General features: G+C 44.7%; 1 non-coding gene across 1 annotated transcript; it reads left to right on the top strand.

Moving 5' to 3' along the window:
* The first annotated feature begins 303 nt into the window (after positions 1 to 303).
* Positions 304 to 378, top strand: Trnal-caa (transfer RNA leucine (anticodon CAA)). Its single transcript has one exon. It is a non-coding gene; the product is annotated as a tRNA-Leu (tRNA).
* Positions 379 to 24851: the final 24473 nt, after the last annotated feature.

Raw genomic sequence — 24851 nt, 5'->3', positions numbered from 1 at the left:
AGGAACGCAATATAGCAGCATTCTGTCTGGCGTGGATTTAACAAGTACGTGGCCGGTTTGCGGAGGTATGTGGCCCATCATGGTTACGCATATATCACGAATTCTATGTCTCCCAGCTATACCGCGCAAGCCACCTTACCGTATGTGGCGGTGGATACTGTATGTACCAGCGTCACTTCCACTTTTGCTGTTACAGTCACGAATAGTTCGCGAGAAAGAACGATTACTAGTAACCCTCTGCCTGGACTAGAATGTCTGTAAAACTTCCTGGCAGATTAAAACTGTGTGCCGGACCGAGACTCGTGCTTGGGTAGCTCAGTTGGTAGAGCACTTGCCCGCAAAAGGCAAAGGTCCCGAGTTCGAGTCTCGGTCCGGCACACAGTTTTAATCTGCCAGGAAGTTTCATATGAGGGCACACTCTGCTGCAGAGTCAATATCTCATTCTAGAATGTCTGTAGTTGTATCCTGACAGTGTAGTCGAGAGGTATACCTAGGGGAAAGCAATATACGTGCGCTGTGTAACTTTAACAGCACAGCACACCACACCGTGATGCAGAACGCCTCTCTTGCAGCGTCTGCCACTCGAGTTGGCTGAGCACCTCCGTGACTCTTTAGCGCTTACTGAATGAGCCTGTAACGAAACGCTCTGCTCTTCTTTGGGTCTTCTCTATTTCCTCTATCTCTCCTAACTAATACGAATCGCACACTGACGAGCAATATTCCACTATTGGTCGAACTTGTTGATGGACTACATTTCCTGAGGCTTCTACCTCACTCGCGATTAATTTTATGTGGCCATTCCACTTCAAATAGCTCCGTACGCAGGCTCCTAGATATTATATGGAAAAACTGGTAGAAGCCGACCTCGGGGAAGATTAGTTTGGATTCCGCAGAAATGTTGGAACACGTGGGGCAATACTAACCCTACGACTTATGTTACAAAATAGATTAAGGAAAGGTAAATCTACGTTTCTAGCATTGTAGACTTAAAGAAAGCTTTTGACAATGTTGACTGGAATACTCTCTTTCAAATTATGAAGGTGGCAGGGGTAAAATATAAGGAGCGAAAGGCTGTTTACATTTTGCACAGAAACCAGATGGCAGTTATAAGAGTCGAGGGACATGAAAGGGAAGCAGTGGTTGGGAAAGGAGTGAGACACGGTTGAAGCCTCTCCCCGACTTTATTCAATGTGTATATTGAGCAAGCAGTAAAGGAAATAAAAGAAAAATTCGGAGTAGGTATTAAAATCCATGGAGAAGAAATAAAAACATTGAGGTTCGCCGATGACATTGTAATTCTGTCAGAGACAGCAAAGGACTTGGAAGAGCAGTTGAACGGAATGGACAGTGTCTTGAAAGGAGGATATAAGATGAACGTCAACCAAAGCAAAACGAGGATAATGGGATGTAGTCGAATTAAGTCGGGTGATGCTCCCGGAATTAGATTAGGAAATGAGACACTTAAAGTAGTAAAGGAGTTTTGCTATTTGGGGAGCAAAATAACTGATGGTCGAAGTAGAGAGGATATAAAATGTAGACTGGCAATGGCAAGGAAAGCGTTTCTGAAGAAGAGAAATTTGTTAACATCGAGTATAGATTTAAGTGTCAGGAAGTCGTTTCTGAAAGTATTTGTATGGAGTGTAGCTATGCATGGAAGTGAAACATGAACGATAAATAGTTTGGACAAGAAGAGAATAGGAGCTTTCGAAATGTGGTGCTACGGAAGAATACTGAATATTAGATGGGTAGATCACATAACTAATGAGGAGGTATTGAATATAATTGGAGAAGAGATAAATTTGTGGCACAACTTGACTAGGGATCGGTTGGTAGGGCATATTCTGAGGCATCAAGGGATCACCAATTTAGTATTGGAGGGCAGCGTGGAGGGTAAAAATCGGAGAGGGAGACCAAGGGATGAGTACACTAAACAGATTCAGAAGGATGTAGGTTGCAGTAGGTACTGGGAAATGAAGAAGCTTGCACAGGATAGAGTAGCATGGAGAGCTGCATCAAACCAGTCTCTGGACTGAAGACCACAACAACAACAGCAGCAGCAGCTTTTTCCAGAGATTGTTCTTCAATCGTGTAATCATTCGATAAAGGATCTTTTCGCGGCTTCTCTGAATACATAATCCGCGAAAGCCGTCATGGAACTTCGAACGTCATCTACTGGGTCATTTAAATATATTGTGAAAAGGAATGGTCCTGTATTACTCATCTGGGGAACGTCCGAAGTTAGTTTTATGTGTGAGGACTCGTCTCCGTTGAGAACGACACGCTGTGTTCTGTGTGCTGTAAACTCTTCAGTCCAGTCATGCAGCTGATCTGATATTTCGTAGACTCCTGTTTTGTTCATCAGGTGACAGCGCAGAACTCTGTCGAACGCCTTCCGAAACTCAAGGACACGACATCTACCTGGTCGCCCATGCACACTGCTTTCTGGGTCCAGTAGACGAACAAAGCGAGACAGATTTAATGCGGTTGCTGTTGACTGATGCTGACTGTTAAAGAGCAGATTTTCGTTCTCCAGGAATGTCATAATTTGCAAGCATAAAACATATTCCTCATTTCTGCAACCCGGCGGTGGTCAGAGATATTGGTCTTCCAATTCTCCCATCAACGACCCTTCTTGGAAACGGGATTGACCTCTCCTTTTTTCCTATCCTTAGGAACGCTTCGCTGCTCCAGAGACCTACGACACACTGCTGCTACAAGCGGCGCAAGTTCTGTCGCAGACGCTGGGTAAAATCGAGCTGGATCTCGTCAATAGCAGTGCCTTTTGTCGGATGAGTGATATTAGTTGCCTTGCTGTTTTTTGTCATTTATTTCGATACCTGTAATTTTGTCGTTCGTGCAACGATTTAAAGAAGGAACTACCCGCGATATTCCTCTGTGAAACAGTTTTGGAAAACGTCGTTTGGTATTTTGCCCTTTTCTGGGTCACCCTCCATTTCAAAAGAGTTACGGTCACAGTGCATCTCGACAGATGGCTTCAGTCCGTTTAATGTACGACCAGATTTTCTGTCAAATCATTAGATGGGATGTTATGTTATGTTAACCGGGGGCCTAGAAACGACGGAGAGGCTCCGTCCCCGCTGCAGCCGCAGTGGTCCACAACCCCACGACGACTACCGCAGTCCACTTCACCCCTCCGCCGCCCCACACCGAACCCAGGGTCATTGTGCGGTTCGGCCCCCGGTGGACCCCCCCCCCAGGGAACGTCTCAAACCAGACGAGTTTAAGCCCTATGTTTGCGTGGCACAGTAATGGTGGTGTACGCGTACGTGGAGAACTTGTTTGCGCAGCAATCGTCGACATAGTGTAGCTGAGGCGGAATAAAGGGATCCAGCCCGCATTTGCCGAGGCACATGGAAAACCGCCTAAAAACCATCCACAGACTGGCCGGCTCACCGGACCTCGACAAATCCGCAGGGCGGATTCGTGCCGGGGACCAGGCGCTCCTTCCCGCTCCAGAAAGCCCTGTGCTAGACCGCACGGCCAACCGGGCAGGCAAAGATGGAATGTTACTTTCGAATTCGTTGAACGCTTCGTGCGTGATACTCCTTACGCTAATTTTGGCTTAGTTTATGTTTTGACTGAGGCTTTGCCTACGTTGAAATTTGCAGTGCAGCTGTATTTGCTTTCGTAAAAACTTTCTAACACGGTTGTCGAACAACATATTTCACAAATTTGCTCGACACATATCAGTCTAAAGCGCACTATACCTACAATGCTCTTGAACCTCGACCATTGATGGACAGTACTGACACTGCTGGTGATGAGATTTTCGTGTTGACCTGAAATCTGTTTCTTGTCGCTCTTGCGAAACAGTAATATAACCCTTATTTTTTGTATTCCTATTTGCAGCGGTATTTAGTAATGCTATGGCCTTATGATCACTGATTCCATATTTTGCGTTGAGTCGAAAACTTCGGGTCTATTTGTCATCAGCAGGTCTAAGATATTATCTTGAATGTGTCGGTTTTCTGTCAGCTCGAGGTAGTTTGCAGATAAGGCGCCGGCTGCTGTGGCCGAGCGGTTGTAGGTGCTTCAGTCTCGAACCGCACTGCTGCTACGGTCGCAGGTTCGAATCCTGCCTCGAGCACGGATTGTGTGATGTCTTTAGGTTAGTAAGGTTTAAGTAGTTCCAAGTCTAGGGGACTGATGACCTCATATGTTAAGTCCCACAGTGCGCAGAGCCATTTGAACCATATTGGGCAGATAAGGCACTTAGAACAATCACACAATTCCTTGCCCTAGTTGCTGTCCAACTCACTTAAGAGTCCCAAGTCTGCATCTTGCGAGTTGAAATCTCCATGTAAAACTGTAAAACGACCAGTAAATTAACGCAAAATATTCTCCTAGTTTTTCCACTCAACTGTTTCGCCACCTGCTGCTGAGCAGCCAGATGTGTCGTCTATAAAAGCATCTGATTGCCGTTATTATTCACGGTCGATCCACCTTTAACACTTATCTTCACCCGAATTATTTCGCATTCTGCATGTGTGCTAATCTCAGTAGATATTGCCGTATTTTCTATTGTTATAAACACGCCAACCCCCGTCCACCGTTCATCCTATCTTTAGGATATACATTCCGGTCGGAGTTTAGAAATTCCCGTAAATTTCAGGTCGGTAACCAGGGAGCATGTTTGCTAGGGATCGATAGCGTCCATTGGGTACAGATTAGAGGAATGTAGTGGGCAACTCATCGAGGTAAGCTCCTCACACGACTGAAGCACGATGAGATGGACACTTGGCCTGCTGGGAGACGCCATCAGCATGGAGGGATGCACCTGGTCCTCGCTAATGTCCCTAGTCCAGAACAGTCGTGGTGCCTTTCATTACTACTTTGGTACTCAGGGAAGTCCAGGTCAATATCTGCCTAATAATGATCCAGCTCCCACCGGCCTGCGTCTGTGGCGTTAACCAGGCGGTCAGTAGCTCGGTACGGGCTTTTGTTGATGTTTCGAGAACATACCTTCACCGAGGAGTCAAGCAGTATATTGCTACCTCCTACGTATATCTCGCGAAGAGACCATGAGCATAAAATCAGAGAGATTAGAGGAGGAGGAGATTGTGTTTAACGTCCCATCGACAACGAGGTCATTAGAGACGGAGCACAAGCTCGGGTTAGGGAAGGATGGGGAAGGAAATCGGCCGTGCCCTTTCAAAGGAACCATCCCGGCATTTGCCTGAAGTGATATAGGGAAATCACGGAAAACCGAAATCAGGATGGCCGGACGCGGGATTGAACCGTCCCGAATGTGACTCCAGCGAGCTAAGTACTGCGCCACCTCGCTCAGTCCTTTCCTTTATCAAGCGACTTGAGGGGGGTAGGACGCCAAACAGGCCGACTTGGAGCAGGAGGGGTACCAGTGTGCTAACAGAGAGAGATCCTTCTTTCCACGAACAATACTAGACTGGAATAGAAGGGAAAACCGATAGAGGTACTCAAAGTACCCTCCGCCACACACCGTCAGGCGGCTTGCGGAGTATGGATGTAGATGTAGATGTTCAGCTGGATGACGGCGCATCCAGACGCGATCTGATGTAACGAGAACCAGGTGACAACTTTCCACTGATCCACGGACCAACTTCGGTGATCGTGTGCACCACTGCAATCTTAATCGGCAACGTTATTGGGTCAACATGCGAACGTGTAGGGTCGACTGCAGCGGAGCACCATGTTCAACAATATACACTGAACGGTGCTTGAAGCAGCACTGTACTCTGTGCTGAGATGTGACACGAGTCACCACCCTCTGCTCTACAGAGCGAGCAAGCCTTTGACCTCCACGTTCTGTAATGAGACGTGCACGTTCAACTCCTCGTCGTCTGATCGTGATTTCACCGTCCTCGATCAACTTCGCACACGTGCTCCGGAGAGGTAGGTAGCATGCGGTCAGCCGACGAGATTCGGCGTCTCCGAGGTGTTGATTCCCAGACGCCGGGCCGTACACAATCTTCCTTTTACCAAAGTCGCTAATGTTACTTAGTTTCCTCACTTGCGGCTCATATCGTCGCCAGAGTGATTGGTCATTCGTCTCTGCTCCTCTTCTGCACTCTTAATTTTTTTAGCGCGTCATGTCCCTACAACATCGCCAGGCGGCAATTGGGAGCACTAGTCTTAACGTTCTGGCTCATGAATGCGTGTGAGCTTCATGCAGACATCGCTGGATTTCAGCCTCTTCTCCTCAGTATCGTCGTGTTGCGTTTGTAACCTCTAGTAGACTGAAACAGTATGCCGTTCCAACACTCTGATATGAACCTTGCTTTTCAGGTTTTTTTGTTTTTACCAACTGAGCTGCCCAGGAACACCTCGCAACCCGCCATCACGGCTTCAGTTCTGCGAGTAACTCTGTCTCATTTCCAAATTGGGTTCTCATGTGGTATTACGTTACCATCTACTGATGGCTTTAGGACGCAGCTGCACCCGATTTTCTCTGCATATTCTGGTTTTGTTGCCTTAAGAGTCCAACTCTGGTGACCTTGATACTACGGGACACTTAACTCCAAACTACTTGTTCTCTGACGTCCTCTCCATTTCCTGGACCCGGACAGGTCAAGTGGTCGCGAAGGGCAGTACTCGCACAATTACTACCGGATGATGCAAGCAGCCGCGGATGACATCAGGTTTCGTGTCCAGTTGCGTTCGTTAGCTCTGTGCGGCGTAGCGTAAGGCGCGAAATTGCTGCTCCCTAGCTCGTCGTACACGAGACAGCCAAACCAGGCACAAACTCGGTATAGTGAACAGCTAAGTCGTAAATGGAAAGTAATTAACTTGACCTTTGACACAGATAAGACAGGTACTGCGTTTAAACTCTTGACTTTTTGCCTAGATGCTGGGATTTTAAAATTTTGAATTGCCTAATATAAAAGTCTGTGAAAAAATTTGCCTTTAGAATGAATATGTTTTCTTCGTGGCTGCTGAAAGGAGAGAACGGATAAGTTGGCAGTCGAAGGTTTCCGTTTCCCCGGTTCTCAGAGAACGCCAGGCAAAGTCGGAGAAAACTGCTGCAACTCGCGATGAAGACTCCGTCCCTCGCGGCAGCTAAAGTATTCACAGTCGCCGTAAGATTTTCTGAAAACACTCTCAGAACGAGAAGGTTCAACAACAGTGGCAGTATGATATCTTCTTACTAACAAATTGGTCACTTAGGGAACGTCTTTAACACACAAGCTGGCGGCGAAATATTGCGCGTCGTTTGAACCGTGATAGTAGCAGATTCCCCCCCGAGTATTGTTCATGTGCGAAGAAATCACTATGCACTGGATTGCTGAAACACTTGTGAAGGTCCGGGGACCCAAAATCGAATAAAAGTTCGTAGACGATATTTACTTTATTTTTCACAAAATAAATTTTTTATTCTTGATTACTAAGATTACAAGTTCCCCTCTGCACTTCAAATTACGTCTATAAGCAAACTACGTATCTGACTCCAAAAAAACAATATCCAATAGCCATTCCTCATCTCCAAAATAACAAAAAGCCATAGGTTCTCCTTTTACACAGCAAATAACGTCGTCGTCTCAATTACGTTAGGGCATCATCGCTGGTACTCGCAGCCGGAATATTACAATAATATTACTTAACCGCTCCGCTGCGTTATTAAGATTCGTGTTGAATTTTCCATTCACAACTGAGAGTGTATTACTTACATACCTTGCATGAATGAATGAAGCATTCTTTTCACTTCACATAGCATATGTGACCCGAGTAACTTAAGCAGATCGCTACATATTTAAAAACCGCCAGTTCGCGTTACGTAATGACGCGACATTGTGCCCTTCACAACCTTTGAGTAGTGATTGTCTTCTTTCTTTCCTCTTTCTAGCTTTCGGTAGTAGCGTGGTAGTCTCTCTCTCCTTCCAAGCATTAATCGCGACGTTGCGGGGTCCGCTGTTAAGGTTAAACGGATGTGGCATGCGGGGTCCGCTGTTAAGGTTAAACGGATGTGGCATGTTTATTTAAGGGGTCGCCAATAGCACGGTAGTCTAAGGTAATCTTATTTCCCAGTGTGGTTATCGTCTTCTCACGTCTATCCAGCTACTGCGCTTCGTCGTTTAGATCTCTCTCCAGCTTTCTCTCCTACAAGAGCAGTGCACCAAGAGTTCTTTCCAATCTCATTTAGGTTTGTCCCTCTTCCAGGATTCTCCAGGGCATGCGCACTATCAGCGCATGTTTCAGATCTGCAGTACACCCAGTCGTTGTTGTGTGCTTCGAAACTTTTTTTGGCTGGGTGTGCCACTGACGTTACGATTTAAAATACTGTTGCCTATATAGCAGTATATGTTTCTCTGGCACGTCCAGCAAAGGAACAGGCACTTCACACTCCGAATGTGTCCTACTACGCCCTCCCTCAATAATCTAATTGCCGCCGTAATGGAGATTCTATCGCTGGGTAATTTTCCATACTGATGTTTTCTTTGTATGTAACCAATAAGTCGGAGTCTATTTTCCATTGATACCAGAGGGTACGAAAGTATAGATGGCATCGACCAAAATTTCTGTGAAGTGATACACACGCCTTTGCCTCCTGCCGTCACTACTTGTAATTTTACAGTTCGCGTTCCTATATTTGCCTCTGTACTCTGCAAGCCAAGTTACGGCGCGCGAGAGAGGCTGTTACCACTTTTATTCCTTCACCGTCTCATTCGCGAACTGAATGTGGGAAGAACCACTGTGTACCATCCTCCCTGTGATCTATAATTTCTCTGATTTTCTGGTCGTCGTTATTTCGCGAGACATATGGAGGAGGAAGTAACGTTTTGCCCGACTCCTGTCCGAAAAAAATGACTTACAAGTTCGTGGCGCCCTCCATCGGTAATGCTGGAATTCAGTATGGTGTTGGCCCACCCTTAGCGTTCATGACAGCTTCCACTCTCGCAGGCAAATGTTCAGTCAGGTGCTGGAAGGTTTCTTGGGGAATGGCAGCCCAGTGCTGCACTGAAGAGAAGCAACGATGTCGTTCGGTGAGGCCTGGCACGAAGTCGGCGTTCCAAAACATTCCAAAGGTGTTCTATAGGATTCAGGTCAGGACTCTGTGAACGCCAGTCCATTACAGGGACGCTACTGTCGTATAACCACTCCACCACAGGCCGTTCATCATGAACAGGTGCTCGATCGTGTTGAAAGATGCAGTCGCCATCCCCGAATTGCTCTTCAACAGTGGGACGCAAGAAGGTGCTTCAAGCATCAGTGTAGACCTGTGCTGCAATAGTGCCACGCAAAACGTCAAGGGGTGCAAGCCCCCTCCATGAAAAACACGACCACACCGTAACACCACCGCCTCCTTATATTACTGTCGCCACTACACACGCTGGCAGATTACGTTCACCGGGCATTCGCCATACCCACACCCTGCCATCGGATCGCCACATTGCGTACCGTGATTCGTCACTCCACACAAAGTTGTATCACTGTTCAATTTTCTGTTAAAACCGATTGCGATGGAGAAATTACTCTGCTGTAAAAATGTCAGGTTTTGTTTTATTTGTCGCAGCAAGTTTTAACTACGATAGAGGGCATTCAAACCATTAGACAGATTATTTTTCACATCTGTGTTCTTCCTCATTATACACATGTTTAAACATAAATTGTATACACAACAATGTGCTGCTTTGTTTTCTTCGTGGCAGCCGGTTTTCGCAGAAAATAAGGTTGTTGTGTTGCTGGCTCACGGGCTTTTTATTAAAATATTGCTATAGCGGAATATGAATTTGCAATAACAATAAACAAGGCTGAAGGTAAGAAAGGGGTGAGGACAAGGGGGAAGAAGGGAAGAGATAGAAAAACCGATGGGAGGAAATGAACATGTAGAACGAAAAGGAGGAGATGGAAAGTGGCAGGGAGCAGGAGGAGAGGGAGATAGAAGGGGGAAAGAGGTGATGGACAGGACGAAGGAGGAGAAGATGAACAATGACAGAGGGAGGAGAACATGTATGTAGAGTGGAGGGAGGAGAATGTTAGGACGTATAAGCTCAGGCATGCCCGTAGGCAAAATAAAAGTTGCAGAAAATCCCATGGTCCCAGCTGAAGAACTAAACCGATTCTTCACATTACCTGCAACCACAATTGAACCGAAAAAAAAATCATTGATTACTTCATGGGGATGAACGACTGTAGCAAAGAAAACTTCTATCTACAGCACGTCACTTGCAATACTGTCAAGAAAGTCATAATGCGGATTGGATCAGCATCTACTGGACATGATGGCATTACTATCCAGATGGTAAAACTTATTATAGATCAACTCCTGCTCTCTATAACAGACATTTTCAACGATTCATTAATCACAAGTGCTTTCCATGAGGCCTGCATACTGGGACAAATTAAGCCGCAGCCTAAAAAGGACATCGCCACAGCACCCTCTGATTACCGCCCCATCTGCCTTCTCCCTGCACTATCAAAGGCCTTAGAATATATAGTCCATGACCAGCTCACCAACTACCTAACTACTAACAACCTACTAGGCGAATAACAATCAGGTTTCCGTTAACATCGAAGCACAACATCCGCACTGATAAAGGTGACAGATGACCTGAAACTTGCCATGGACAGACAAGAAGCGACTATCATTTGCTTCTTAGATTTCAGCAAAGCATTTGATACTGTCGACTTCGACATCTTACTAGCCAAACTTAGCTGTCTAAATTTCTCACCAAATGCAATGCAATGGTTTCGCTCATACATGACGTCTCGTCAGCAACGCGTCCTGTCCGGGAATATAAAATCACAATGGCGGCAGGTAGTCTCTGGCGTTCCCCCAAGGCTCAGTATTAGGTCCTATACTCTTCTCTCTGTATGTCAAGGATGTGTCATCGGTTCTGACCTATTACAAATATCATATGTATGCTAATGACCTTCAGTTGTATCTAAGTGCGAAACCAAGCAATCTTACGAAAGCTATTGAAAATTTCAATACTGACCTCGATGCACTATCAAAATGGGCACAGAACATAGGACTAAAACTAAACCCATCTAAAACCCAAGCGGTACTTTTTGGCCACTCTAAGCTCATTAGCCCAAAACCTCGGGAATCCATACCATCTCTTATCCTAAATGGAACAAATATTAACTTCTCTCCCTCAGCAAAGAGTTTGGGAGTAATAAAAGATGAAAATCTAAATTGGACAGAACACGTAACTGCAGTGTGCAAAAAAGCATCATGTCCTACAAAAATATAAAAAAGCTCTTCCCTTTCGATCTGAAAAGGAAATTAGTACAAACGCTTATACTCCCCCCAATCATTGACTAAAGCGATATTATTCTACAAGGCCTCTCTCAGGAAAATTCACGACGTCTGGAACTGGTCATGAATGCCTACGTCAGATATATCTGTGACGTTCGACTATTTGATCACATTTCACCAGCATATGCGAAATTGTCCTGGCTTCGTGCAGACAAACGCAGAGATTTCCATACACTCTGTCTCATCTACTGCCTTATAAATGTACACTGTCCCTCATACCTCTCCTCGTCCTTAACGCTTATGTCGGAACAACGTGACAGAAACACACGTACCCATCATAATAAAATCCTCTCTTTTCCACTGCATCGCTCAGTCACCTTCTCCAAGTCATTTACAGTAGCGGAAACTCGACCCTGGAATAGCCTCGCTCGTTATGTTAGAGAACTTAAAAACATGTCCGGCCTCAAAAAACAGTTAATGACGTATCTACTTAAGCAACAGTAATGCCTTCCTCTGTACATGAATGCACTTCACCTCATTACTTCCCTCTTTCCTCTTCCTTAAATCTCCCCCAAAACTCGCTATACTAGTAAACATCTACTTTACACACCAAGATATTAATGTTGTTGTTGTTGTGGTCTTCAGTCCTGAGACTGGTTTGATGCAGCTCTCTATGCTACTCTATCCTGTGCAAGCTTCTTCATCTCCCAGTACCTACTGCAACCTACATCCGTCTGAATCTGCTTAGTGTATTCATCTCTTGGTCTCCCTCTACGATTTTTACCCTCCACGCTGCCCTCCAGTACTAAATTGGTGATCCCTTGATGCCTCGGAACATGTCCTACGAACCGATCCCTTCTTCTGGTCAAGTTGTGCCATAAACTTCTTTTCTCCCCAATCCTATTCAATACTTCCTCATTAGTTATGTGATCTACCCATCTAATCTTCAGTATTCTTCTGTAGCACCACATTTCGAAAGCTTCTATTCTCTTCTTGTCCAAACTATTTATCGTCCATGTTTCACTTCTATACATGGCTACACTCCATACAAATACTTTCAGAAATGACTTCCTGACACTTAAATCAATACTCGATGTTAACAAATTTCTCTTCTTCAGAAACGCTTTCCTTGCCATTGCCAGTCTACATTTTATATCCTCTCTACTTCGACCATCATCAGTTATTTTGCTCCCCAAATAGCAAAACTCCTTCACTACTTAAAGTGGCTCATTTCCTAATCTAATACCCTCAGCATCACCCGACTTAATCCGACTACATTCCATTATCCTCGTTTTGCTTTTGTTGATGTTCATCTTATATCCTCCTTTCAAGACACTGTCCATTCCGTTCAACTGCTGTTCCAAGTCCTTTACAATGTCATCGGCGAACCTCAAAGTTTTTATTTCTTCTCCATGGATTTTAATACCTACTCCGAATTTTTCTTTTGTTTCCTTTACTGCTTGCTCAATATACAGATTGAATAACATCGGGGAGAGGCTACAACCCTGTCTTACTCCCTTCCCAACCACTGCTTCCCTTTCATGTCCCTCGACTCTTATAACTGCCATCTGGTTACTGTACAAATTGTAAATAGCCTTTCGCTCCCTGTATTTTACCCCTGCCACCTTTAGAATTTGAAAGAGAGTATTCCAGTCAACATTGTCAAAAGATATTAATGTACATCTGCACAAATCTTCATTACTATTGCCAATTTTTCTCATGTTTATCATTATTATTTGATCTATTTGTCTGTTACTATTATTGCTTTTATCATAATTTGTATGTATATCAGCTGTTTCAAAAATACTGCGAGCACTTACTTTATTAGTTCTTAGTCATTACTCTTTAATCATATTGTCACTACAGTAATCTAATTTTTTTATTTAAACTATTGTCGTGATGTAACTGTGATGTGTGAAATGCTGCATGTGTGAGACACTGGTCCGATGTATGAGAGGGCCTGATGGCCCTAATCTGATCAGGTTAGATAAATAAATAAATATATGCAATTTGCATACATGTCAAAAACGTGTCCTCTCTTTTCTTTCTTTTCCATTTTACCAGACTCAGCCACAGCAACGCGTGTTGGGGTAGAGATAGTATATGTATTTGTAAACAATAATGCTGTTGTCACACTCGCTTGGGGTACTTCAGAATTACCTTTACATCTGTCGACTTGGTCACGCACCGTGTCCTCTCTCTCAGGAAGTCCTGAATCCAGTCGCAAACCTGACGCTTCTGTTTTGTTCACTAATCGACAGTGCGGAACTGCAGCGAACACCTTCCGGCGGTCACGGAACACGGCACCAGCAAGGCCGCTTTGCCTACCTGCTGTGCACGTCATGGGCGGACGGAGTAGCGTGTATTTCGCAAGGCCTCTGTTTACAGAATCCGTCTTGCTTTTTATAGAGGAAACGTCATAAACCGCGAGCATAGAATATGTTCGATAATTCTACAACAGGTTGACGGCAGCGATACCTGGACTATACCTCGTCCATCAATGCTTGGACGGTTGTTTGGTTGATTCAGGGGAGGGGACCGAACAGCGATGTCATCAGTCCCGTCGGCTTAGGCATGGATGGAGGAGGAAGTCAGCCGTGCCCTTTCATAGGAACCGCCCCGGCATTTGCCTGAAGCGATTTAGAGAAATGACGGATAACTTAAATCAGGATGGCCGGACGCGGGTTTGAACCGTCGTCCTCCCGAATGGGAATCCGGTATACTAACGATTGCGCCACCTCGCTCTGTGACACTTCTTGAGAACGGGAATGACTTGCCTTTTTTTTTTTTTTTTCCCCTACACTTGGTTCCGTCTGTTGTTCCAGTAACCTTCGATAAACTTCTGCTGAAAGACGGCCTAGTTGTTTCGCAGACTCTGTGTACAATTTCGCAGGTATCTCATCCGTTCCAGATGCCTTTCCAATGCTGAGTGATGTTACACTACTGGCCATTAAAATTGCTGCACCACGAAGATGACGTGCTACAGACGCGAAATTTAACCGACAGGAAGAAGATGCTGTGATATGCAAATTATTAGCTTTTCACAGCATTCACACAAGGTTGGCGTCGGTGGCGACACCTACAACGTGCTGACATGAGGAAAGTTTCCAACCGATTTCTCATACACAAACAGCAGTTGACCGGCGTTGCCTGGTGAAACGTTGTTGTGATGCCTCGTGTAAGGAGGAGAAATGCGTACCATCACGTTTCCGACTTTGATAAAGGTCGGATTGTAGCCTATCGCCATTGCGGTTTATCGTATCGCGACATTGCTGCTCCCGTTGGTCGAGATCCAATGACTGTTAGTTCCGGTAATATATGAAAAAAAAATGGTTCAAATGGCTCTGAGCACTATGGGACTTAACATCTATGGTCATCAGTCCCCTAGAACTTAGAACTACTTAAACCTAACTAACTTAAGGACATCACACAACACCCAGTCATCAGGAGGCAGAGAAAATCCTTGACCCCGCCGGGAATCGGACCCGGGAACCCGGGCGTGGGAAGCGAGAACGCTACCGCACGACCACGAGCTGCAGACGTTAATATATGATGTTTCAAACCAGTGCTGCATAGTGGGTCTGTGGAAAACGCGGAATTTTTGGTGCGATTCGTCATAATAAAATGGCGGGAAACGGTAGTTGGTAGTCAAAGGCTTCCGGAATTTGTTTGTTTGGTTTAAAGGGGGGGGGGGGGAGACATTACTGCTTGGTCATCCGTCCCTTGTTCCTATTATGAAACAAGTCCACAAGGGAAAGAATATAACAAACGAGACTTACTACACAAAATCGTGAGAAAAGAAGAACCATAAGAACAACAGAAGAGCAACAAACACTACAGTGAACAAAACAGGACAAGAAAACCAGAGACAGACGCAAGAAACAGAAGATGTTAAAACAAGAGAGCAGATGACCGTGGCTGGCTGATCACGAGAGTAAAAAAGGATTTGGTGCTGTCCGTATTATCACTAGTGCTTTATGAAAGTACGTCGTATGAAAGCAGTTGTTTATTGAAGATTTATAAATAACTGCGTCGTTTTTGGCACGTACTCTTTATAATTAAATGCCAGTTAATAACACAGAGGCACTTTAAGCCTTCGGGATGTTATAGATCAGACAGACACGAGGAACAATTCTGAACAATAGTGTACTGTGTAGAGGCGTGAATGGCTGACAGAAAGGATGCTGGTTCCCATTCTACTTTTTGCAAACGAATTTTTCCACTTTGTTGTTTTCTAAAAGATTTTAGGTCTCACTTACTAATTTGATATAAGTATGTTAGGGAATATTCACCCTTGAAGTCTCCCTCTGCAGCGATGACATAATCTATTAGGACAACTGTCTGTGTTGCAAAGTCAGAATCGTACTACAGAGTGTAACGTCTCTTAGTAAAAGACATATTATGTGATAAAGAGAAAACATTGTGTATCATATTTTGTTATTGTATAAAATTATGTATTTTTTTAATTATTTATTTTAGATAATATCTGTGTCGGCGAGTAATGAAACCGCCACAGACGATAAATATCAAACAAATATGAGAATATGCGACTAGTATAAATAATACATAACGAACATTAATTTCTCTGTCTTCTTCTTGGAGTTACGTGAGAACGATAGCCTGTGACGTGATATTGTATGCTAGCGTAGCATTCTTTTGTCAAGTTTGTAAGAGGGACGCCATTAGGCAAGATTGTTAAAAAGGTGTGTACTACTCAAATTGTTTAAATGTTTGAATATAGTTATTTAGTGAAACCTTGCATTATGATTCATGTCAAGCTTGCCTGGTATTTTATCCCATCCCTTTAAGACATTTTCAGTTGTTTAAATATTAGTCGTGGTGCAGAGCGGTGCTACGAACGAGCCAGCCTCTGCCGCGGTTCATTTAAATTGCAGTACATGAAACCTATCATACCGCAAAGAAGCGGTCAGGTAATAGTGAAGTGAAAAAATTATTTCTTTCAGCTTTCGAAGTTGCAGAGCAGAGCAGCAGATTTTATGATGTGTTTTACAGGCTGACGCGGGCTGCTGATAATATAGTACTAATTGTGAAAAGAGATAATTTATTTTCATCACATGAAAGAAATCTTGCTGTACGTAGTTCTGGTCTGGCAACCTTATAGTAAAAATATTATTTTTCTCCGATAATAGTCTCATGTTCTCGGGTTAGCCGTGGTACTTATTGTTGTTTTACTATTAACAAAAATCCACTGCAAAATTATAATACTGAACAATCATTGCGTACTATAACTGCTTTAATAGAAAGCCAGATACAGAACAATAGGAACATAATACATTTTCTTTTGTTGAAAATTAGTGATCCAAAGAAAGGCATAGCACAGCACCGCTAAAAGGTATTTCGAGTCTCTTTTCGTGGTAACATAACTCATTTAATATATGAGTTGTTACGCGAATAATAATAAGAATAAAAACAAAGCAAAATAAATAAATAAAAAAAGAACAGAGAAGCGAAACTAGGCAAGAGAGGTGAAAAGTGCTTTGAGGGGTATTATAGCGAACTCACATTTATGTCTTGGCGAGAAAAGGTGCTAATGTGTACCCGCTGGAACACTCATCAGCGTACACCACCACCTTGTCATTTGCGGGAATTGCTTGACCTGTGCGTAGACTTCTGGTGCCACATACTGTCAAGGACTTGCGGAATCCGTGCCGAGCAGAATCGCTGCTATATTGTGTTTGCATAGTGAACCAACACGCTATTAAACGGGTGGTCACGATATTTTGGCTTGTTGGTGTGTATAGCCTCTGTAAATACTGGCCTAAGGTACGTCTGCAACTTCTTCTTCCACGAGAAATAGTCTCGACCTATATTCAGCCAGTTGGCTCCAGGGACCTTCAGCAGGCCTTTGTCCCGTCGGCTGGAGGTGTTCCTTGTGATCTGCCTCTGATCTGACTCTGTACGTCCCAATTTCTTCTGGCAACGTGGATGGCCCATTTTTCATTAGACACTGGTATTACCTCCAGGACGTCGGTAATTGATCTGAAGTCTTCTGCCCTTTTATTGTCTTTCATTGTACATCTCAACAGAGATCTTTCCATGCCCCGTTCTTGAGTCCAAAGACTCCCTCTTGTGTCTTCGTGAATTGTCATGCTGTCGCTGCCATACGGAGTGTGTTGCGATTCCTTTGGGACGGATTGTGTGAAATTCGAAACTACAATGCTACCTCACAGCGAATTGCAGGGTTGCAGTCCTTGAAGTTTCAACACCAGCTGTGTAGAAAGTCAAAGCATGAGCTTCTGTGCAGGTGCAGCAGATGCCCTGGGCGCGAACGTAGCAGTGCGAGCCTGACACTCGTCGGAAAATGGAATTGCAACAGTAAGGCAGCATCAAGTTCAGAGCTCTGTTTTGCGTTCGCGGCCGAGAATTCGTCAATTCGACCCGAATACCGACAGGCAGGTTCGCGGTCGCTCCTTCACGACAACGCCCCACCCCACAAGGCGAAGATCGTCTGCAAACGGATCGCAAGTCCTGGCTCACCCGCCGTATTTGGCCCCAGTCGGCATCTGCTTCTTCTCGAAATTGAAGTTGGCAATAAAAAAAAAATGGTTCAAATGGCTCTGAGCACTACGGGACTCAACTGCTGTGGTCATACGTCTCCTAGAACTTAGAACTACTTAAACCTAACTAACCTAAAGACATCACACACATCCATGCCCGAGGCAGGATTAGAACCTGCGACCGTAGCGGTCGCGCTATTCCAGACTGTAGCGTCCAGAACCGCTCGGCCATTCCGGCCGGCTGGCAATAAAAGGACACCGTTGGGACGCAGTTAAGAACAGCCATGAAATTCTAAAAAAAAGGAGTGCTTTGACTGTTTCAAAACACTTAAAACGATTTATTGATTCGGGGGGATACTATTTTCAATAGATCCGGTGCTTTTGTGAACACGACTCAAGCCATAGTCCTGAAGTGGGACGCACTGCACAAGTGAAAATAGGCAAACCATCACCATAAAAAATTATTTTTTTCAGCGCTTCTGCCATGTTTGACCTCAACATACTTTAATGTGTTCCAAATGCTTTGCAGTCTGGCTTGATGAGTCGAACGACCTCTGATCTTGTCTAGCTAACTCTAAATATAGATAAATGTAAATTAATGCAGATGAATAGGAAAAGGAATCCCGTAATGTTTGAACATTCCATTAGTAGTGAAGCGCTTGACACAGTCACGTCGATTAAATATTTGGGCGTAACATTGCAGAGCGATATGAAGTGGGACAAGCATGTAATGGCAGTTGTGGGGAAGGCGGATAGTCGTCTTCGGTCCATTGGTAGAATTTTGGGAAGATGTGGTTCATCTGTAAAGGAGACCGCTTATAAAACACTAATACGACCTACTCTTGAGTACTGCTCGAGCGTTTGGGATCCCTATCAGGTCGGATTGAGGGAGGACATAGAAGCAATTCAGAGGCAGGCTGCTAGATTTGTTACTGGTAGGTTTGATCATCACGCGAGTGTTACGGAAATGCTTCGGGAACTCGGGTGGGAGTCTCTGGAGGAAAGCAGGCGTTCTTTTCGTGGATCGCTACTGAGGAAATTTAGAGAACCAGCATTTGAGGCTGACTGCAGAACTATTTTACTGCCGCAAACTTACCTTTCGCGGAAAGACCACAAAGATAAGATAAGAGAGATTAGGGCTCGCACGGAGGCGTATAGGCAGTCATTTTTCCCTCGTTCTGTTTGGAACAGGGAGAGAAGATGCTAGTTGTGGTACGAGGTACCCTCCGTCACGCACCGTATGGTGGATTGCGGAGTATGTATGTAGATGTAGATGTAGAAGTACTGTCGTCGTAAGCTGGGGGACACTTCCAGAAGGACCGCAGCACGTTATGGAGAGCGCAACAGCAGTCCCGTGGCAGGCAGCCAAAGGTGACGCGTGGAGGGGATGTGCCCTTGGCGTGCGTATCTGGCTGGCAGTAGCTCAGTGCGAAACGCTCGCCTCTGGCCTACGCCAGCGCCGCGCTTACGTCACACACTCTGCGCGCAACCGCACACGAGCAACACGAGGTCAGTTCCGTCGGCCGCGCAGACAGCGGACCTGGTCCGTGGTCTGCGACGCTGTGCGGCTAAAGTCCCAGCTGGAGCGGTGTGTGGCCAGCACGGCGCTCCCTCGGCCGTCGTCTCACTCAAGTTGCTTCTCGGCCGACATCACGGGTCTGAGTGGACCACCCTACAGTCCACCTGCCAACGAAACACCCCTGCCACTACCGGTAATTGCACGCGGGTCCCCCTACTGTACTCATGCACACACCGGCCATTCTGGCACGGAGGATGACAGACTAAAGGCCGAAATACTTAATCGCTTTTTCCAAAGCTGTTTCACAGAGGAAGACTGCACTGAAGTTCCTTCTCTAGATTGTCGCACAGATGACAAAATGGTAGATATCGAAATTGACGACAGAGGGATAGAGTAACAATTAAAATCTAAGTTCTTTGAGCACAGCCCACAACTTTGTATGTAAACATAGTGTATTTCACGAGTGCACATCATAATACTGTAATGTGGAGCTATACTTGTTAAAACTGATATATGGACGTGGAAATGACCATAAGTGTGTAACTAAGTGGCAAAACTGTCACCACAGCATAGCTGTAATAATGGTGCTTCGTCTTTTTGTAAGTACAGATATATTTTCGTCAAATACTGCCCACTTACAATTGTCCCACTTGTATTTGTGAAGTCAGCAGCAAATAATTATTTGTATTTGTACAGTGTTCTCCAACAGTACAAACAAGTACATGAATGTATAAACACCTGAAAATGGGCGCAAGCCCGAGACCGGTCGTGTGACGATTAAACAACCTTTTATTGTGACTGGTAGCGTATATTTTTCTACAACCCCATAAAGGAACAGTCAAGCAGTTCGACAGCATCCACTATGGATAAAACTAAATTAAAATCACTCCAAAGAGGAAACGCCGCTGGACCTGATGGGATACCAGTTCAATTTTACACAGAGTAAGCGAAGGAACTTGCCCCCCTTCTTGCAGCGGTGTACCGTAGGTCTCCAGAAGAGCGTAGCGTTCCAAAGGATTGGAAAAGGGCACAGGTCATCCCCGTTTTCAAGAAGGGACGTCGAACGGATGTGCAGAACTATAGACCTATATAACGTCGATCAGTTGTAGAATTTTGGAACACGTATTATGTTCGAGTATAATGACTTTTCTGGAGACTAGAAATCTACTCTGTAGGAATCAGCACGGGTTTCGAAAAGGACGATCGTGTGAAACCCAGCTCGCGCTAGTCGTCCACGAGACTCACAGGGCCATAGACACGGGTTCCCAGATAGATGCCGTGTTTCTTGACTTCCGCAAGGCGTTCGATACAGTTCCCCACAGTCGTTTAATGAACAAAGTAAGAGAATATGGACCAATTGTATGATTGGATTGAAGAGTTCCTAGATAACAGAACGCAGCATGTCATTCTCAATGGAGAGAAGTCTTCCGAAGTAACAGTGATTTCAGGTGTGCCGCAGAGGATTATGGTAGGGCCGTTGCTATTCACAATATACATAAATGACCTTGTGGATAACATCGGAAGTTCACTGAGGCTTTTTGCGGCGGATGCTGTAGTATATCGAGAGGTTGTAACAACGGAAAATTGTACTGAAATGCAGGAGGATCTGCAACGAATTGACGCATGGTGCAGGGAATGGCAATTGAATCTCAATGTAGACAAGTGTAACGTGCTGCGAATACATAGAAAGATCCTTTCTCATTTACCTACAATGTAGCAGGTCAGCAACTTGAAGCAGTTAATTCTATAAATTATCTGGGAGTAGACATTAGGAGTGATTTAAAATAGAATGATCATATAAAGTTGATCGTCCGTAAAGCAAATGCCAGACTGAGATTCATTGGAAGAATCCTAGGGAAATGCAATCCGAAAACAAAGGAAGTAGGTTACAGTACACTTGTTCGCCCACTGCTTGAATACTGCTCACCGGTGTGGGATCCGTACCAGACAGGGTTGATAGAAGAGATACAGAAGATCCAACGGAAAGCAGCGCGCTTCGTTACATTTAGTAATCGCGAAAGCGTGACGGAGATGATAGATAAACTCCAGTGGAAGACTCTGCAAGAGACACGCTCAGTAGCTCGGTATGGGCTTTTGTTGAAGTTCCGAGAACATACCTTAACCGAGGAATCAAGCAGTATATTGCTCCCTCCTACGTATATCTCGCGAAGAGACCATGAAGATAAAATCAGAGTCCACACAGAGGCATACCGACAATCTTTCTTACCACGAACAATACGAGACTGGAATAGAAGGGAGAACCGTTAGAGGTACTCGAGGTACCCTCCGCCACACACCGTCAGGTGGCTTGCAGAGTATGGATGTAGATGCAGATGTAGATGTAGATCTCTTCACTACCGAATGGAGTATTTTGGTGTTGGAGTGTGGCTGCAGATTTCTGTCGCCTGCATCGTCAGTCTGTGGTGGGAGCCCTCGAGCGAGCCATTCGCCTGACTAGGCACAGAGCAGCCTTTGTTCGCCGTGACGCTTGGATGGAAAGGGGTGTCAGGTCTACACATGGAGGTAAAAATAAGAGGAGTTCCCATGACGTCACAAACTTGAATCCGACCCAACTGAAGGTCCGTTATGTTAGCTACCCCAAAACATTCGCTTCTGGTCGTTTGATTCCGTGTAGTCGTGAAGTGTTTTGATAAATAAAATGCCGGCTTGCGTCGCTTACGGGTGTACTAATCATTCTGATTGTAGTCTAAAGTGTAAACAAAACACTTGCATTCGTAATTGGACTTATTTATGCGCTATTTTCTTATATATACTTGAAATTCTGATGCACTATAAAATTTTACTGTATGGTTTTATTTCTGTGATTTGACTTTAGATTTCCTATCAATCCAACGCGAAGAGCTTTCTGGGTGAACGCCTTTTACAGTGATTGAATTATAAGTACTTAAAGCTTTATATATTTGTTAAAGCAAAGTTCCCTATCTAAGTCCAGGCTATTTAGATTATTACATTAATCACTGTGCTGTCGTGTTATCCTGTAAATTGCTGTTATCTGCCACACTGAATGTCAATTGGTAGGTACAATTTAAAAACAAAGCATATGTGTAAACTAAAATGGACCTGACAATCTTAAATTCAGTTCTTTTCCTTCGTAATTTAACGAATCTTTCACTTTGTTGACATGAAAGCTGGCTTGTTCATATCATCTCTGCATATATCTACGGGATACCAAAGGAAATAAGGTAAGTTTCTTGCACACTTGAACATTTAAAAATTGCATCTGACTTGAAAAAACAACGAACACAAATTGGTTCCTCTAAACTATCAATCACTGCTTTTGGAGTTCTGGCTTTATCAATTATCCGCACAAACACAATGAAAGTGAATAGAAATGGATTGCGAAAGCACGTTTTTCATAGGACATACTTCTCTTCTAGGTTATTCGAAGTGTATAAACAAAAAGGAATTAAAGTACTGAGGCCAGAGGCGTCATTTTTCGTGTTGTATTACTGTAGCGAATACGCACTGGGAAAAACGTTTGAAGTTACGTTCCTTATGCTGTGTTGTTCACTAAAACAGTGTAACATTTACTGTATAAAACAAATATCGCGTGCACACGACAGAAATAACGAACAAGAAGCAATTGTAAACACGCGTCTGCTAATGTTTTGGGGGATCCAAGATGGCGGGAGACCCCGGCCACTGGCTTCAAAACAACATACAGCGTATGTCTGTAGCGCCATCTCCCCTTATTCTACCTCCATGGGTCTACAGCCCCGGCCGCCCTTTACCTGCAGGGAAAATCCCCGGCACTCGACTTGACAGCGGGCTAAGTGGACTGGGGGGGCAATCATGGGGGGACTGAAACGATGAAATACTCCTGTTCCTACCCGGGGTCGAGCCGGGAACCTCCAAGTCCGGACTCTAGTGGTCTGTTTGCTAGAAAATCACGGCCGCCCGCAGCGTTGCAGTTAGGCAAGAAGATTCAGTCGGCCTACACGTGATTAATGATTACGCTCATTATAAATCTTACGTCACTGACACTAGCAGAGTGTAAAGCAGGAAACAATCAAAAAATGGTTCAAATGGCTCTGAGCACTGTGGGACTTAACATCTGTGGTCATCAGTCCCCTAGAACTTAGAACTACTTAAACCTAACTAACCTAAGGACATCACACACATCCATGCCCGAGGCAGGATTCGAACCTGCGACCGTAGCGGTCGTGCGGTTCCAGACTGTAGCGCCTTTAACCGCTCGGCCACTCCGGCCGGCTAACTAACCTAAGGACATCACACACATCCATGCCCGAGGCAGGATTCGAAGATGCGACCGTAGCGGTCACGCGGTTCCAGACTGAAGCGCCTAGAACCGCACGGCCACATCGGCTGGCAGGAAACAATCAGATCAGTATAAAATTGCAGTAATCCATTAGAATACGGCCGCATAACGGGAGTAACTCCTTCATTCAGGTACTCTCTTGTGATTTTCTTTTTCCAGAAAATGGTAACAGATAATTTAGTTCTCCAGAGCTGTTGTGTGCAATGTGTATCACTACAGTACGAAGCGCGGGCGTCACTAACTTCTCCTGTAATTTTAAAATGGAATGGGGTAACGTGCAATATCAGAGTGAGAACATCGTGAGAAAGACCCTTTCACTTCAGAATAGCTTTATCTGTTGAGAGTTACGCCACATTTAGTACAGAACAAAGAAAATCTACTCTATGTTGTGTCCAGTCCGTTACAAGGTATTTTATCCATTTCATTCATTTCTGATACACTCCAAGCAGCTGACATGTAATTAATGGTGTGCTTCTAGGTGTTCAGCGGAAGAGTTGTTTCAGTTGTGCATAAAATGAAAACATCTCAGCTGATCACTCAGTAGGAGGCCGTTAATCAATCACGTCAAGACAATCTAAGAGAGATCAACGCATGTACCAGAGTGCGGGTACATGCATCGATAGTCTGCTCCCTGGTGTGTTTAAGGTTTCTGATCGTCACCACGTACTGAATTATCTTCGCATGATCGCGCAGATAGAAATTTAATGACTTTAATCCCCGATATTTCTGCCTCTGAGAACAGGTGAAGGCATCTGTGTATCTGAAACCTTGCGCACATCAGGCAGCGGACTATTGCCGCTTGCGCTCGAATTCTGTCACATGTCCTGGTCGCAGTACATAACGAATAGGTGAAGCGGATAACAACAACTTTACAACGTGCTGAAGAACGCGTCGAGCACAATCTTCAGCCATTGCGTGTAATCACCAGAACTTAGTTTTTTTTTTTTTAATGTCATGGCTGATAAAAAGTGTGTACCGAAGTAGGACTCGAACCTGGGACCTTTGCCTTTCGTTGGCTGATGCACTGTAGAGGCAGCTACCCGAGCACCACTCACGACCCACCACCACCGCTTTACTCCTGCCACCACCACTTTTCGTACCTTCCCAACTTCACAAGAGTTCTCCCGTGTATCTTGTGGGACTTTCACACCTGGAAGAAAGAATATCGCTGAGAAATAACGTAGCAATTCCGTAGGAGACTGCTTCCAGGACAAATTTTCTCCACAGCTGAACCTACAGTGATCAAGGCGTGCAGGAGAAATTTGTGGTAAGTTCCTATGGGACATAACTGCTGAGATCATCGATTCCTACGCTTAC

This window comes from Schistocerca cancellata, chromosome 12, assembly GCF_023864275.1.
Source record: "Schistocerca cancellata isolate TAMUIC-IGC-003103 chromosome 12, iqSchCanc2.1, whole genome shotgun sequence".
In the NCBI taxonomy this organism is placed as follows: Eukaryota; Metazoa; Arthropoda; class Insecta; order Orthoptera; family Acrididae; genus Schistocerca; species Schistocerca cancellata.
This window is presented reverse-complemented; position numbering and strand designations above follow the sequence as displayed.